Source organism: Marmota marmota, unplaced genomic scaffold (genome assembly GCF_001458135.2).
Source record: "Marmota marmota marmota unplaced genomic scaffold, marMar, whole genome shotgun sequence".
Taxonomy (NCBI): Eukaryota; Metazoa; Chordata; class Mammalia; order Rodentia; family Sciuridae; genus Marmota; species Marmota marmota.
In genome coordinates this window covers 12,830,528-12,847,414 of record NW_025999949.1, presented here as the reverse complement: position 1 = coordinate 12,847,414, position 16,887 = coordinate 12,830,528, and the positions used below count along the sequence as shown (strand labels likewise).

General features: G+C 30.6%; 1 protein-coding gene across 6 annotated transcripts in view; it reads left to right on the top strand.

The window, feature by feature from the left end:
• The window catches only part of Csmd3 (CUB and Sushi multiple domains 3), a 1,105,037-nt gene that overhangs the window by 344,856 nt on the left and 743,294 nt on the right, over positions 1-16,887 (top strand). The gene's annotated exons all lie outside the window — the stretch shown is intronic.

Below are 16,887 nucleotides of genomic sequence, written 5' to 3'. Positions count from 1 at the left end.
CAGGTAATAGTGAATATTACCATAGTTATATTTGTTCATTTATCAGTTTTTTTTTGTTTTTGTTTAAAAAACACTTTCCTCTTTAGTAGTCTGTGGTCTTTAGCACTTTACAAATTTAATATGGTGACTTTAGGAAGTTTATAACTAGTAAATAAAACAACATTAGACCATCATTTACTAGACTACATATTTTAGCAATTAATTTATATTTTGAAGATCAGTAATTTCTCTGCAGCTGCTTGATCATATTTTTATAATAACAGCAACGGATTAATGTGAATTCTAATTTGACTTTTATAAAACTACCTTGTAATAAAAATTCTTAGGACATTAACTTAAAATAAAAATTTTAGGCAAAATCCACCTCAGAAAACCTACAATAATTTGTTTCTAAAGCATTTTAATAGAATAGAAAATGAATGCAAATAACCTTTAAAGTTCTGTGATTTATTAACATTTTTCATTATGTCAGTAAGTCATAAAATATTATATTTTAAAACTTTAAATATATTTATAGAAAGATCTGTTTTCATATATATTATTAAAAATAACAATCCAAATATGGTAATTTGAATCTGACCAAATTAAAACAGTGTCACTTTTACATTTGCAAAAATATTTTATCCAGGTTCCAGTTTTAATTTCTTAAGTCTTTGTGCACTTCAGAAATCAGAGGATATTGATTGAAAAGAAATATTATTGCAAAGCTTCTTTTTCTCTAGATTGACTCCTTTCCTTGTGGAATTTTCAACCACATGAGTTTATAGCTCTGATTCCTCTCTGCAATGAGGTAAAGCAGATGGCACAGCAGGAATTCAAAAGACTATCCCCTTTGATTCATGTTGTGATCTTTCCTATTAGATTCATGGAATCTTTCAGTTGAATATCTTTTACTTTTTCTGAGTGCAAATAAGGTAGCAATCATTTTACACTTAAATATAAAAGTTGAAGAAAAATAGATTTATCTCAAACATTAAATAGCAATATATTAAATGCAATATAATTTCATGGAACTTATTTTCAGATAAATAACAACAACAGCACAAAACTGCCGCTAGATTTGTGTATTTAATTATTATTTTTAATATTCCACTCATTGGTTTTAAGTTGACATTTATAGAATTTTCAAAACTCAGTTTTATTTTCCAGCATGGTCTGTTTGGTTTTAGCACTGAAAATCACATAATCAATGAATTTACAACAACAACAAAAAAAAACAATAGAAAGAAAGTGTTTTATGGGGTATGGTTTACTCCTATTTTCAGCAGAAAAAGAGGCTTAAAATAAGGTAGGTTTTAGTGTAAACTTTATCCACAGAACACAGAGGAAATAAAATGGGCTAAGAAAATGGAAACTATGATTTTATAAGATGTAGGGAAAGTTTTATTACCTAAAAGTGTGCCTTTGCATTGTATCCTTTTAAAACTTTCCTGATCAGGTTTAATTTTTCTAGTTGTATTATATCCAAATAATATTTTACCTAGACAGCACAAATTCTTGGAGAAGTAATTTTTGAAATCAGAATCAAATTTAAAAAATTGTTTTAAAAAACACTGATAAAACTGATTTAAATGTCTGCAAAACTCATAATTCTGTTATGCAAAAAAATAGGTACCCTAGCATGAAAGGGTAATCTTGCTTTTTACATTGTTCCATAGCACTATTTCGTTTCAGTGGTATCTTAATTAAGATCAATGTAAATGGAACATTTTGTGGAAGATATTATATAAAAGTCAAAGTCAAGTGTACACAGCTCGGCTTCTTAATAACTCAAATACTGAGTTACTATCAGTAATTATCATTGATTTAATTATAATTTTGAATTCATTTAATGTTTTAATGGAGCTCCTGATTTCCTAACACTGATTATTTTCTTTATAACATTTTATTTCATCTGTGTCCTTTACTAAATACCGTGAAAATTAACTGCAAACTACTAAAGGGTTCAATGAATGCGATTAGCTATTTTTTATAGTTTGTTCCATAATTGATGGAAAGGCATATAGCTATATACCAATGTCCTTTTTCAAACAGAACCACCTTTAAGTTGCATTATAAATTAGGTTCTTGATTGGCTTAAATACTGTCCTTTTAAATATGCTTAAGTAGAAAATGAGACTACAATGCCAATAAGTATAGTTCTATTCCCATTCAAAAATACTAAGACAAGTTGTGATTTAAGTACAATGTTTTTTGACATATAAAAGTTTTCCTCACTGAGGTTTTACATTGAGTATGTCTACTCCAATAGAACATAAATAAAAGCATCTCTTTTTTCTCCTTAGTTTATTTATACTGAAAATATGTTGTTTGAAAACTTTTTTTTTATCATCTCCTTTTTGATTTTAAATTTTCCTCTTTGGTTTGCAGTTCCTTTCCAAAGAAAATCATTTCCATGTTATTGTACTATATGTGTCATTGTTTTTTTATACTGTTGCCATGTTCAAATTACACCAATATTTTTTTCTAACGAGAATCTGAATTGTTCTACTTTTCACATAAATATTAAAACTTGTCTGAAACTGTGGTGTTTGGAATTATTATTACCTATTTTTAAAAGGATTAATATTGTTGTCACTTGATCTTTGTATAAGCCTAAAATCTAGTTTTTTTCGTTTCCCATGCATATACAATCATATTTTCCTATTTTCTGTATTGAAAAGGGATTTTTACATGACACTCAATTGTTCAGTACATAAAACATTGCCTTTTGGAGATGTTTATAGAAAAGAATTCTTTTCTAATACATAAGGCTTCATTATTTAAGTATCAAGTATTATTACAATGTTTTAATTTTAATTTTTGAATAATACACACTTTGCTTTTTTAATGTGCAATTGTGGAAGCTGAAGCTATAGGATTCATATAATTTTCTTGGGCTTGTAAGTTTAGGAACTGTAACATTTCATCAATTACAAATATTTAAATATGTGAGTTTCTTGGTATTCTAGATTAATCCTTCTAATAGGTTCTATAGGTTTTATCACATTTTTATTTATCTCTTTTCTTCCATAATATTGTTGTGCATAATGCTTCTTGTATAGGTAAATATTTTCTAGGTTCTTAACCAAGATATATTAATAGTAATACACAATATCTTAAATTTATGTAAGAAAAGATTTTGTAGATTCTCAAATAGATTATTTCATTTAGGAATCAATTGGGCATTTCTTTTGATGTTTGTTAGAAAACACATTTAATGAACTGAATTTTTAAACCATATTCAAAATCACGTCCTGTAAACCTCATGTATATAGAGGCAGGCTTTTACATTTTAGATGTCTGTCTTTTAGTTGAAAAACAAATAACTTGGGAATAGTTACCCCATTTTTTTATATTTGGGAGGTTTTTGACATAAATGTGTGTATACAGTTACTAAACAAAGACAATAAAATTATTGGGGATGCAGCATATGATCTTAGGGAAAGAATAGGATTTGTGTGGTTAGAAGATTAGAGTAGAATCATGACATTACTATTTGCTATTTGAGTTCTCTGAGTCTTGGATTTTTCATGCATAAAAATAATCACAATAGCCAGACAAATTATTGCTCAATTCCGAAGGTATTAAGACTTCTTACAGTAAAAATAAGACATGCAGTAAATAAAGATGCTTCAGTTGCAAGAGATCATCAACCATATGGGATGGGTGAGAAACTATACACGCTAGCCATGAGGAACAAGTACTTTAAATATTGTGATCAAACAAAATATTTGAATCTAGGAGCCAAACAAAATATTTGAATCCAGGAAAAATGTTAGATTTTCTCACTAACACAATGAGGAATCCCATGTTTCTCAAAGGAAAAGCACTTTTGCTTGGAATCAAGTTTAAAACATAATATTTTGTGAATAAAACTGAGAAACAGTTTCCTTTCTATAACATATTTTGATATCATAAATCTAGTTCAAGCTTAATAAAACAGCATAGCATCAAAGCAAATTTCTATAAAGGTGATAGTATTTTAATCTTTGCTGTCTCCTGACATGTTTAGCTATATTTTTTCTAACTTTGTTTAAATGTAAGTTTTTCTTATGTCTTCACATATTCATTACTAAAAAATATAGGAAGTAATATATCCCACCATGCTAATTATGAACCCCCTCCTCTAATCTGATAACTCTCAACGAGTCAGATTTATGATTCCAGGATTCTTTAGAGGAAGTGTGACATGAAAAAAGAAGACCTTTTGGTCTCTGGACACTTTACTTGTACTATACTGACATGGGAATGTTGGACATGGATGAATAACTTCCTTTCCTGTTAAATAGAGTAGATGGAGCTTTGTTAGTATAATTCAATAAGTAATTGATGAATATTAATTTTATCTTTAAATAATTATATGGTATGGGAAGATTCATAAAGAATATATTTGAATTCTTTTCTCAAAATATCATTTTTTCATATATGGGCCATCTTCATTCTTTTAATCTTATGGAATAATGTATTTATTTGTACTTCCTGAGTTTTGAGAGAATAGGAATCTAAGTTTCATTGGTATATAGAGTTTGAGAATAATTTCTAATCTGTACCATGTTTTCTTTGTTTTTATTTTGATATTATTACCACCTTTATTTCTTTAAGTTCCCTTCCATTCTAAATAATTACTCTCACTGGGAAATTCATTTTTAAAATTTTATGTAGAGTAAAAAAAAATTACTTCTCTCATTGGGCTTGCCTGGTATATAAGATTCATTTTTTAATTAGTACTGTGCCTACAAAAACAGCAGAGATAATCAGAATATCTTAATAGTCAAAATGGTCTATCTATATAATCCTCTGCCTTTCTAAAGTAACTATTAAAAACTCTCTGACACCATTCTTCTGTGATATAAACATTTCACAGTCATAACAATATAAAACATAATGCCTTATATCATATCAATAAATAATGAATTAGAGTTAAATTTGTTTAACAAATATGTATGTGTATATATATACACACTTATATTTATATATGTATGCATTGTTTTATTTCTGTTTTATGACATCCATTGATTTAATTTAAAATAAAGCCAGTAATCCTGGAAATTTTCTAAATGTAAAGAGGTAATTTTAGTTATATAGCAATATTGAAACTGAAAATTTCAACTACATACTTAATTAAATACTAACTTTTGTAAGAATTCTAATCATTAAAATCTTGCTACATATCTCCCACCCTTAATTTTGTTTCATAAATTGTGGATATGTATAATGGTAAACTGGCTAGTTATTTCCCTTCAAATTTCTCTTAAGTAGAATTTCCTTTATGAAATGAATATTAATGAGCTGAGAAAAATTTTGTGTATCAGAAACATTATTAGCATTTATTTTTGCTCAACTCTAAACAAATATAAGAATTTCCCATATACTATATCATCTTGCTAAACATTTTAACAATTAATTAAAATTTAAGTCATGTGGTTATGTTAAAAGTAGAAATATAATTTTAAAATATAAACTGAAGTTCCATAAATTAAATATAATTTTATTAATACTATTGATTGTTCTTTATGTTGCCTAGTTGTTTTAGAATCCTCTTTCATAATAGTATGAATTAACAATATATATTCACTTTGAGAATGGTGGACATTACTTGTGAAAAAAGTGTTGTCTTAAATCAGATACTAATAAAGAGGATTACCTAAAATTGGATGATGATAGATTCTGGTGTAAACTATATCAGGGAGTGCAAAGATAAAATGAATGTACTTAAAATAGTCATAAAATTCAGCATTATAAAGGTTTGATAAAGATTTTTGTTTAAACTTTGTGTTGTTTTCTAAGGAATTAATTCAATCTCTATAGCATTCATTTAAGGGTGACTTTCTTGTTTTAAGAAAACAACAAATATTTAATGATTATTAGGTTTACTGTGTTCTTTTAAAGTAAATATTATATATATACATATATATGTTATTCATTTATTGTTTTATCTATCTATCTATCTATCTATCTATCTATCTATCTATCTATCTATCTATCTTATTTTGGAGTGCGGGGGATTAAACCCAGAGCCTCTTGCATGCTAGGCAAGCATTCTACCACTGAGACACATCCCCAGCCCAATTCTTTTTATTGATATTCCTAAAAATTTAAAAACAATTTTTTATTAACTTGTTGCAGTCTCACACATTTTGTGAGAATCCAGAAATAGTTTAGTAAAATGATTGCAATTTATATCACCATAGTAAAATATACCAATTACTATCTTTTATGAATGAGATAAAGTGATCTTATCAATATCTAATTGTCATATATATGTGTGTGTGCATATATGTATATGTGTATATATATATGTATGCACACACATTATATATATATATATGTATATATATACATATGCACACACACACATTCATATGTGTCTGTGTTTTCTGAAATGTATAAATATATAGTAGGTCCAATTATAGTACTGGGTATATATAAATCTAAAAAAACAATAGATAGATAATTCCGTGTAAATTTTTTATTAGGCTTATATATTCCTGCTAACGATAGCATAAATTTAACACTTACCACTCTTTTCTAGGATAAGAGTCTTTTTATTTGTATTGAGATTTAGTCATGTATAGTTTTATGGTTTATATGTCCTCCTCATTCCTTTTTCAAGAAAACTTCTGAATATGTGTTAGACTGTGAGTTTTAATAATGATAGATATAACCAAGTTTTCCATGTGTAAACCATCATTTTCACTTATGAATATTAGCTGGCATCACTAGAGGTATTGCTTCTTAGTAGCTGAGGATCCTGTATGCATCCATTGTTGGTGTGCACAATTACTTTGTAGCCCATTCTCTTAGCATGTTCAGTTATTTACCTTTGACTCCATAATACCATTTGGTGGATTTTCCATCTAATCTTCAGCTGAAGCTCTTTAAACCACATTTTCTACCATAAATTATTATTTTTTTTGGCAGGGTTACAAGGTATTGAACTCAGGGGTACTCAACCATGGAGCAAAATCCCCAGTCCTAGTTTGTATTTTATTTAGATACAGGGTCTCACTAAGTTGCTTAGTGCTGGGATTACAGGAATGTGCCACCACACCCAGATATAAATTACCTTTACCACTGTAAACCCAGAGCAGAGGCCTGCTACTCTGTTAACTCACTTCACCCATATGCCATCCAGGATTCATTCCTTGATGAGGAATGAATTCTCATCTAGGTGAACGAACATATATTACTCTTGACTTGCTGCTTTTCTCTGCTGAATGTGGGTATGTCTTTAGGTGGCTTACTTTTCTTTTCCATGAGTCAATGCCATAAGATCTAGAAGAAATATATCTAACAGAGTTTAAGATATTGATAGAGGTATTGGTGCCCTCTCTCAATAATCCCTGTCCTCCATAGAGTTTTTGCAGAAAGGTGCAACTTAGACTTCTTGTTGTTCATTTTAGTTATATATGACGGTTGGGTGTATTTTGACATATTAAACATACATGGAGTACAACTTCCCATTTTTCTGGTTGTACATAATGTGGAATTACATTGGTTGTGTATTCACATATGAATACAGGAAAATAATGTCCAGTTTATTGCACTATCTTTCATATTCCCATTCCCCTTCCCTTTACTTCATTCTCCTTTGTCTAATCCAAAGTACTCCTTATTGTGAGTTAGCATCCACACATCAGAAAGAACATTTGGACTTTGTTTTTTTCGGGATTGGCTTCCACTTAGCATGCTAGTCTCCAGTTCTATCCATTCACTCACAAATGTCATAACTTCATTTCTCTTTATGGCTGAATAATATTCCATTGGGTGTGTATATACCACATTTTCTTTATTATTTCATCTTTTGAAGGGCACCGAGGCTGGTTCTACAGCTTAGCTACTGTGAATTGAGCTGCCATGAATATTGATATGGCAGTGTCCCTATAGTATGCTGATTTTAAGTCCTTTGGGTATACACTGATGAATGAGATAACTAGGTTAAATGGAGGCTCTGTTCTAAGTTTTCTGAGAGAAATTTTCATACTGCTTTTCAAAGTGGTTGCACCAATTTGCAGTCCCACTAGCAATGTATGAGTGTACCTTTTTCCCCATATCTTCACCAATATTTATTGTAACTTGTATTATTTATAATTGCCATTCTGACTGGAATGAGGTGAAATCTCAATGTAGTTTTATTTTTTTTTTCTCTTTTTAAATTGATTTTAAAAAATGACAGCAGAATTCATTATAATTCTTCTTATGCATATACAGCACAATTTTTCATAATGAAAATTATCCCCATTAAAACATCTCAAACTTTTAACAAATGTTTTACAAATTAACTCTGACATAACTGGGGGCTACATTCATTGCTATGATATGAATGCTGGTGAAATAATTATTAAGAATGTCTGCTATTATACACTTATTCAATCTTTTCTTAGTTCAGGAAGTACTGACTGTGGATGGAAAACCCAAGAAGGAATCTGTAGTTAATAAAACAGCTTGAGGTGAAGAAAGTAAAAAATCTTAATGGGAAAGGTAATGATTTCATAATACCCAGTGCACTTTTGTTGAAAACATTCAAATTAAAACATCATATTATTTATATAACAAGAAGGTAACCTTGTTGCATTGGATTATGTCCTCCCTTGTTATAGAAAATACAACAATAGTCTTTAAATATTCTGTAACTGATATGGACTTTCCTATTTGCTGGTCACACATTTATTTTTTCTGGTTTATCAGTGTAACAAAAAAGTCAGCACTCTTTTTCAAAGTAAGTGTTTAAGTAATATATGGCAATAGAATCTTCAATTATATTAAGAGAGAGGGGTGGATGAGATTCTCAGGTTTAAATTTTCCTTCACACAAGTAGTGTTCTAGAAAGAGTGATGAATTAGAAGCTAGTAAATCATGGTACAGACTCCACTGTGTGAACTGAAATGAATTCCTTAATATATCAGGCTATGGGTTCTTTCCAGGTCTATATAGTTCTTTAACTTAAAACCCATTGTCTGCAATGAAGTTGCTCTCATGATTGCCTTGGTTTGCTGTGAAAGGTCTTCAGTGATCATTGCTATAAAGGTCCTTGTCATTCTTTATCTTCTAATTTATTGACGCCTGGTCCTATACCTCTTAGCACAGCACTAACCAAAAAATAAATAACAATAATAATATGACACATTCATCTATAAAGTTTTAAATTCTCCAGTGGCAATGTAAGATAGTAAAAGAAACAAGCATAATTTATTTTAATTGTATTTAACCAGTATGTCAGGAAATTAACATTTAATCACAATTAATTAAAATATTACTGACATATGGTACATTCTTTTTTATTAAATCTTTAGTTTTGTTGGTATTTTATATTCACAGCACATCATTTTGGACATAAAATTTTCTTTGGAAATAGTTAATTTGCTTAAAAGACTAGAAGAATCTTTTACTAATTTTTTAAAAAAATATTTTAATTCATTAGTGTTTTAATTAGCTTTTATATAGCTATGACCAAAATACCCAACAAAAACAACTTAGAGAAGGGAAAGTTTATTTGTGGGTAAGAGTTTCAAAGGTTTCAGTCCATAGGTAACTGACTCCATTGCTAAAGGTTCAAGTGAGGCAGATATCATGAGGAAAGGACCCAGTTGTGGAAATCTGGTCAACTCATGGCCTGGGTGGAAGGAGAGAAGGAAAGAGTGGATCATCTTCCTAGGCACCACACCAGTGACCCAGTTCCTCCAGCCCTGGCCCTCTTGCCTACAGTCCCACTAGTCAGTCCATTCAAATGAGGATGGACTGATTAGATCACAGCTCTGAAACTCTAATCATTTTACCTCCGAATATTCCTACATTAACACAGGAGCTCTGGGGAATACCTCACATCCAAACCATAAGAGTAAGCATTGAAATAAATTTGTGGAAAAAATTATTAGATAATATAGAGTGGCCTGCTAACTAAAAGAATTTATTTTACTATAGAGATAATTTGGTATTTTTTGAAAGATATAAAATATGCTTTTTAATTCAGGAGGTTGAGTAAATAAAGCATTAAGGGAATAAATCTTCTATACTGATGATTTCTACAGTTATTATTAAATTGTTATTTTAAATGAAAAACAAATGCAAATACAGAAATGTGAAACAAAGCAGTGGTTATCAAAAGGCAGTCAAACAAACTCACTCAGTGCAGTCACTTTACCTCTGACTCTATCTGCATTAATGAAAGACCTTTTGGGGGATACCTCATATCTAAGCATAACCATAAGCAATTATTATTTACTTAGATATGACTCTGATTCTTGGTGTCTTCATAAAATAGTTAAATAAGCAAGCACATTTAATGTTGTATCAATATGTAGTACAGTTAAGAATGCATGTTATCAGCATCTTTATTGCAATACATCTATACATGATACAGCAGTTGAAATGTAGTCTAGTAAAACAATAATGTTATACTTAATGAAAAAAACATTTTGTTTTTTAATTAAAATTAAATTAATTGAACTTAAAAATTGAGCTACTTTTCAAATACTCAAAAGCCATAATTGGCTAGTAGGTATTAGATTGGACTGTGTAGTGCTGTACACAAAATGTGCAGATCTCTTATTGACAGCTAAGCTAGAGATACCAAATATATGGAAGCAGAAAACTAGTTCAAAATTTACAACAAATACATTGAAAAAATGTGATAAAGTCATTTTTGTAATTTCTCAGCTTTTAATTGTTATTATTCACTGTCATTAAGATTTATTGTGTATGATTATTGCATTTCATTGTCTGCCACATTCCAAAATTTTAGAAGTCTAGTTAATTTAAAAGAAGTATTTGATGAGTAATATTTCATTGTGTATATATGCCACATTTTTTTAATTCATTCATCTATTGAAGGGCATCTAGGTTGGCTCCACAGTTTAGCTATTGTGAATTGTGCTGCTATAAACATTGATGTGGCTATGTCCCTATAGTATGCGGTTTTTAAGTCCTTTGGATATAGTCCAAGGAGAGGGATAGCTGGGTCAAATGGTGGTTCCATTCCCAAATTTCCAAGGAATCTCCATATTGCTTTCCATATTGGCTGTACCAATTTGCAGTCCCACCAGCAATGTATGAGTGTACCTTTTCCCCCACATCCTTGCCAACACTTATTGTTATTTGTCTTCATAAAAGCTGCCATTCTGACTGGAGTAAGATGATATCTTAAAGTAGTTTTGATTTTCATTTCTGTATTTGCTAGAGATGATGGAATCTTTTTATATATTTGTTGATTGATTGTATATCCTCTTCTGAGAAGTGTCTGTTCAGGTCCTTGACTCATTTATTGATTAGGTTATTTTTTTTTTTGGTGCTTAGCTTTTTGAGTTCTTTATATATCCTAGAGATTAGTGCTGTATCTGATGTGTGAGGGGAAAAAAATTTGCCCCCAAGATGTGGGCTCTGTGTTCATCTCACAGATTGTTTCTTTTGCTGAGTAGAAACTTTTTAGTTTGAGTCCATTTCATTTATTGATTCTTGGTTTTAATTCTTGCACTATAGGAGTCTTATTAAGGAAGTTGGGGTCTAATCCCACATGATGAAGATTAAGGCCTACTTTTTCTTCTATTAGATGCAGAGTCTCTGGCATAATTCCTAGGTCCTTGGTTCATTTTGAGTTATGTTTTGTGCAAGGTGATAGATAGAGGTTTAATTTCATTTTGTTGCATATGGATTTCCAGTTTTCCCAGCACCATTTGTTGAAGATGCTATCTTTTCTCCAGTGTATGTTTTTGGCACCTTAAGATAATTGTAATTTTGTGGATTAGTCTCTGTGTCCTCTATTCTGTACCACATTGGTCTACCAGTCTGTTTTGGTGTCAATACCATGGTGTTTTTGTTACTATTGCTCTGTAGTACACTTTAAGGTCTAGTATAGCAATGCCACCTGGTCCACTCATCCTGCTAAGGATTGCTTTAGCTATTCTGGGTATTGCTTTAGCTATTTTCCTGATGAATTCATAATTGCTTTTTCTATTTCTATGAGGAATGCCATTGGGATTTTTGAAGGGAATTGCATTAAATCTGTACAGTGCTTTTGGTAGTATGGTCGTTTTGATAATATTAATTCTGCCTATCCAAGAGCAAGGTAGATCTTTCCATCTTCTAGGGTTTTCTTTGACTTCTTTCTTTAGGGTTCTGTAGTTTTCTTTCATGAGCTAGAAATACTGATGTATTATCTCTTACAATTTATCAGAATGAATATACCTCTTTGAGTTCAAGTTCCTCTCTAGCCTGAAGCTCACTGAATGTTTGTAAGCCAGCTGAGGTATAGTAAACAAATGCACATGCCTGCAGTACATGCATGCACATACACACAGACTCCCTCGTGGTTGTATAAGATATATCTAAAATTATTGGATATTTTAACAGAAACACCTGAAACATGTTTGTCAAAATCTTTGTCAAAAAATCTAAGTGATAATCATATGAAAAACCTGTATTGATTTATTGATTGCAGTGAGTGGCTTAAAAATTGAACTGCTACACATTTATATTTCCCACAAAATTTGAGGTGAAATTGATATTTCTCTTCCTTTGCCTATACATGTCTCTCCCAGAACACACATGGTCACTTTTAAAATCACCTTTTTTCTCATAGACTTTATTAAAATTTATACTTTGAACTTAATTTTGATGTATTTATTTACTTTTCCTGGCAGATAAAATTGTATTTATTACATACATCACTGTTTTGAAGTATATGTATACACTGTATAATGTTAAATCTAGCTAATGTGTATTTTATCTTATATATTTATTTTTGTGGTGATACCACATGTCTACTCTTTTTAGCATTTTTCAAGAATACAGTGTATCCTAATGAACTACAGTTACCATACTGTACAATAGACCTCCTGAATTTATTCCTCCTATAAAAATGTGATTTTCTATCCTTGACCAACCTCTCCCCAGCCCCTGGAAACTACCAGGAGCTCTCTACCAGATTCCACTTATGAATGAGATCATGCAGTACTTTTTTCCCGTGACTCATTTATTTAACTTTAAATAATGACCTCTAGGTTCATCCATGTTTTCACAAAAGACAGGATTTCCTTCTATTTTTATTGCTAAATAAGATTCCATTGTTTATATGTACCATAATTTTTAATCAAAGAGATAACTGCAGTCCCATGTTTATTGCAGCACCATTCATAGTAGCCAAAGTATGGCATCAAACTGTGTCCATCAATAGATCTTGAACGTATAGTGAAATAAGACATGTACAGAAATAAAATTTGCCATAAGATCTCACTTATATCTGAGACATAAAATAGTAAAAGTCATAGAAATAAAGAGTTGTATAGTGGTTACAATGGGCTGGAGTGGGTTGGAATTTAGGGAGCTGTTGGTTAAATACACAAAATTTCAACTAGGAACAAAAATTTTAAGAGATTCATGATATAACATAGTGGCTATAGTTAATATTAATATCTGTTCTTGAAAATTGCTCAGAGAGTAGATTTAAGTGTTTAACCACATACAATAAAAAATTTGTGAGTTAATTCATATACTAAGAAGCTTAGTGTAGCCATTTCACAATATATGTATAATTCAAAACATCATGTTGTACATGATAAATATATTAAAAATAATTTGAAAAAAAAAACTCCCAAATCTCTTTTCTCATAACAGACTTCATGAAATTTCATCCTCTGAACCTCATTGGAAGAGTAACCTAATCTGCATTGAGACAGAAAAGCAATCTAAACTGTCTTGTCCTTCAAAGAGACAGAATATAATTTCTCAATATATCATCCTAGCTGAAAATAGTAAATACAACTGCAAATATACTCATTTTAGCCAGATATTCAGGAAACAATTAAATTACATTTTAGAGGCCAAAGCATCTGAATACAACAGAGATGTCAAGGATGTAAAAAGTTAACAGAAGGTCTTTCTTTTATTTGACTATTTCTGCTTCCATTCTCAAGATTTCATAAAATGTTTTAAGGAGTAAAACTCTAAGACATGGTTATACCAAATATTTTGGTTATTCATTTAAGGGACTTAATTATTTAGAAGTTAAGTAGTTAAACTCCTCAGTTACTTAAAATTTCCCATTGCAAATTTTAAATGAAATATTCATTATACCTCCAAGTAAGACTAGAATTAGAAATCAGACATAAAAGCTAAGAGATGTGATAAGTTAAAAACCTTCAAGTTAATCTCTGATACTAGAACTATGGTTTCTGGGTAGCCAGAGAGCAACAAATGTTTGCTCAACCTACTTAATGTCTTTGAAGTTACCATTTGTAGATTCTCCTTTCTAATCTTCTTGAATTATGTGCAGCAAAATGGAATTTACTGTCATTTTCTACAGTTTTCCATACCTTTTCATACTTGCACACACTTTTATTTTGAACTGATTTGCCCTATCCCACAGTTGCCCACATTATTTGAGTGCAAACTTTTCCATATTTTTTCTTATATAATAACAATTTAGATATAATCTTTCTTCTTCCTTTGATTATAGCTCTTTTGTGTATATCCTATAGTTCCTTTAAATCAAAATTTATGCTTTGTTAACCTTTATAGTTTTTGGACAAAGAACAATGTCTTGGAAATTATAAATTAAGAAGATATCCTTTTAGAACGAGTACCTATAAGAAATTTTTATTTTTTTAATTTTGTTCATAGAATATTTTACACTTGTTTTACCTATGTAAGTCCAGCCTCTTCCAGGTATCTTTCCAAATATGAGAATAAAAAGCATTCGTACCAATAGTAATATACAATTCATTATTTTTAGTTGACTGTCAATATTTTCATCATTTAGAAGGAAATTAACTGAGTTGCTTATATACGTATTCTAATTTCTAATAAATATGGCTCACATGCACAGTGATTTACACTGATCTTCATTATAATATAAAAATGGCTGAATAGATGTAGGATATCAATTTAATAGAGAAGAAATAATATTTTTTGGATTTGGAGACAAACCCTTTACATAAACCCTTTACATTTCCAGCTCTTGTAATCTCAATTTTTGAGTTACAATCCAGAAATAGTGGTTTCTAGTGTGTAATATTGTAATAATTATATCCCATGGTATTTTTAATACACCTAAATCATATTCTGCTATTGTAAAATACTGGGAACTCACATAGCTAAATTCCAGTATGTTTATTTTTCATGGAAAATGTTAAAAAATAGCATTGCATGTCTTTATTTATATATTATTTTATTGATATAATAATAATGGAGTACATAAGTGTGGTTCTTTTGAGTTTTCAGTTACTTTCTGAATCTAGCTATTTTTACAATAGCCTGTTTCTGCTAGTTGCTAGATGAGTATACCCTATTTGAGTTAGGCATGGCTCATGAAAATGTAGGATATGGCTTCATATATGCATTCTGTTTGCTCTCAAATTTTCTTGGAAGGTATAGTCAATATAATATTACACATATACTTGATATTTGGAAGAAATATAATAAAATTCAATGTAACTTAAGTAATATTAGTTTTAACCATCTTGTGATTATTGATTTGCCTCTTGAGTCAACCCAAATTTCCTATTCACTAAAATTTCTTAGTTAAATATTATCTCTATCTTTTATTACTTCATTAGAGTTGGCATATTAGGTCTGTCATCTGATTTTATTGCTTGTCTATAAGCCATCTTCCACAGAATATTAGGGTGATTTTTTTAAATACAAGCAAAGTCAAACTCAAAACCCTCACCACAAATTCCTAGCATATTTAATATACACCTGACTATTTGCTACTGCATGATTAACTCCTATATGTATCACCAAACTCACCCCTACACTTCTCCTCTCCTGTGTCTCAGCAACATAGACTATCTTTATTGAATTCTTTTCCAGTGAACCTCACATGGTTGGCATATATCTATATCTATATATCCATATGTTTATATATATATTCATATGTATGTAATTATATATACACATGTGTATATATTTATGTACATAGATATGTGTATATATACATGTATACACACACACACACACACAAATCTCCTCTAAGTGGCCATCTGGCCTTCATTGACTAGGTACCAGATCTGTTATGCTACTTTAAATTTTTTCTTCAATTGGGGGCTGGGGTTGTGGCTCAAGTAGTAGAATGCTCACCCAGCATGTGTGAGGCACTGAGTTGGATCCTCAGCACCATGTAAAAATAAAATAAAGATATTGTAACCACCTAAAGCCAAAAAATAAATATCAATTGGGATTTTCACTTTCTTTGTTAATTTATTGATTTATTTTCTCTACCTCCCTGCCGCAGTCTGGCTGGCTGCAGCAAAATAACCGGGGGATGACGAATAACTTGTGTAGATTGATACAGCAGGAGTGGGAGCCGTTTATTGCAGGACAGGAGCAGTATTTATACATTCCACACAGCTTATCTAATTAACATAAACTAGATACATCAGTCAACCAATCAGGAATCTCCACACTTAATGGCTTGTTTTTGTTACTTCTCAAACCACTCCCTCTGGCATTTTGCCAGGCACCATCCAGACTTGTTTACGAACTCTAACATTCCCCTGGCAAAATGCCAGGTGTTATTTTGACTTGTTTACAGACTCTAACATTTCCCCCTTTTGTTTAATTTAAATAACGACCATAGTGGTTTTTACAGAAACACTATAAATAACCTGCTACAAACAGAAAGGGAGGATACAAAATGCCACAATACCAAGCCACTTGATGGCTCCATGCAAGAAGCCCTTGGAAAAATTATACCAGCAATGACACTGTTAGCAAAGATACCGAGTTACAATTTGTTATAGATTACAGTTTGTTGTCTCAGTCCAGGTAAAGCAGTGTCTCAATAGATTAACTCACAGTCCAGGTAAATTCTGCAGGCAGCTAGCTTAAATCACAGTCCAGGTAAGTTCTGCAAGCAGCTAGCTTAAATCATAGTCCAGGTAAGTTCTGCAGACAGCTAGCTTAAATCACAGT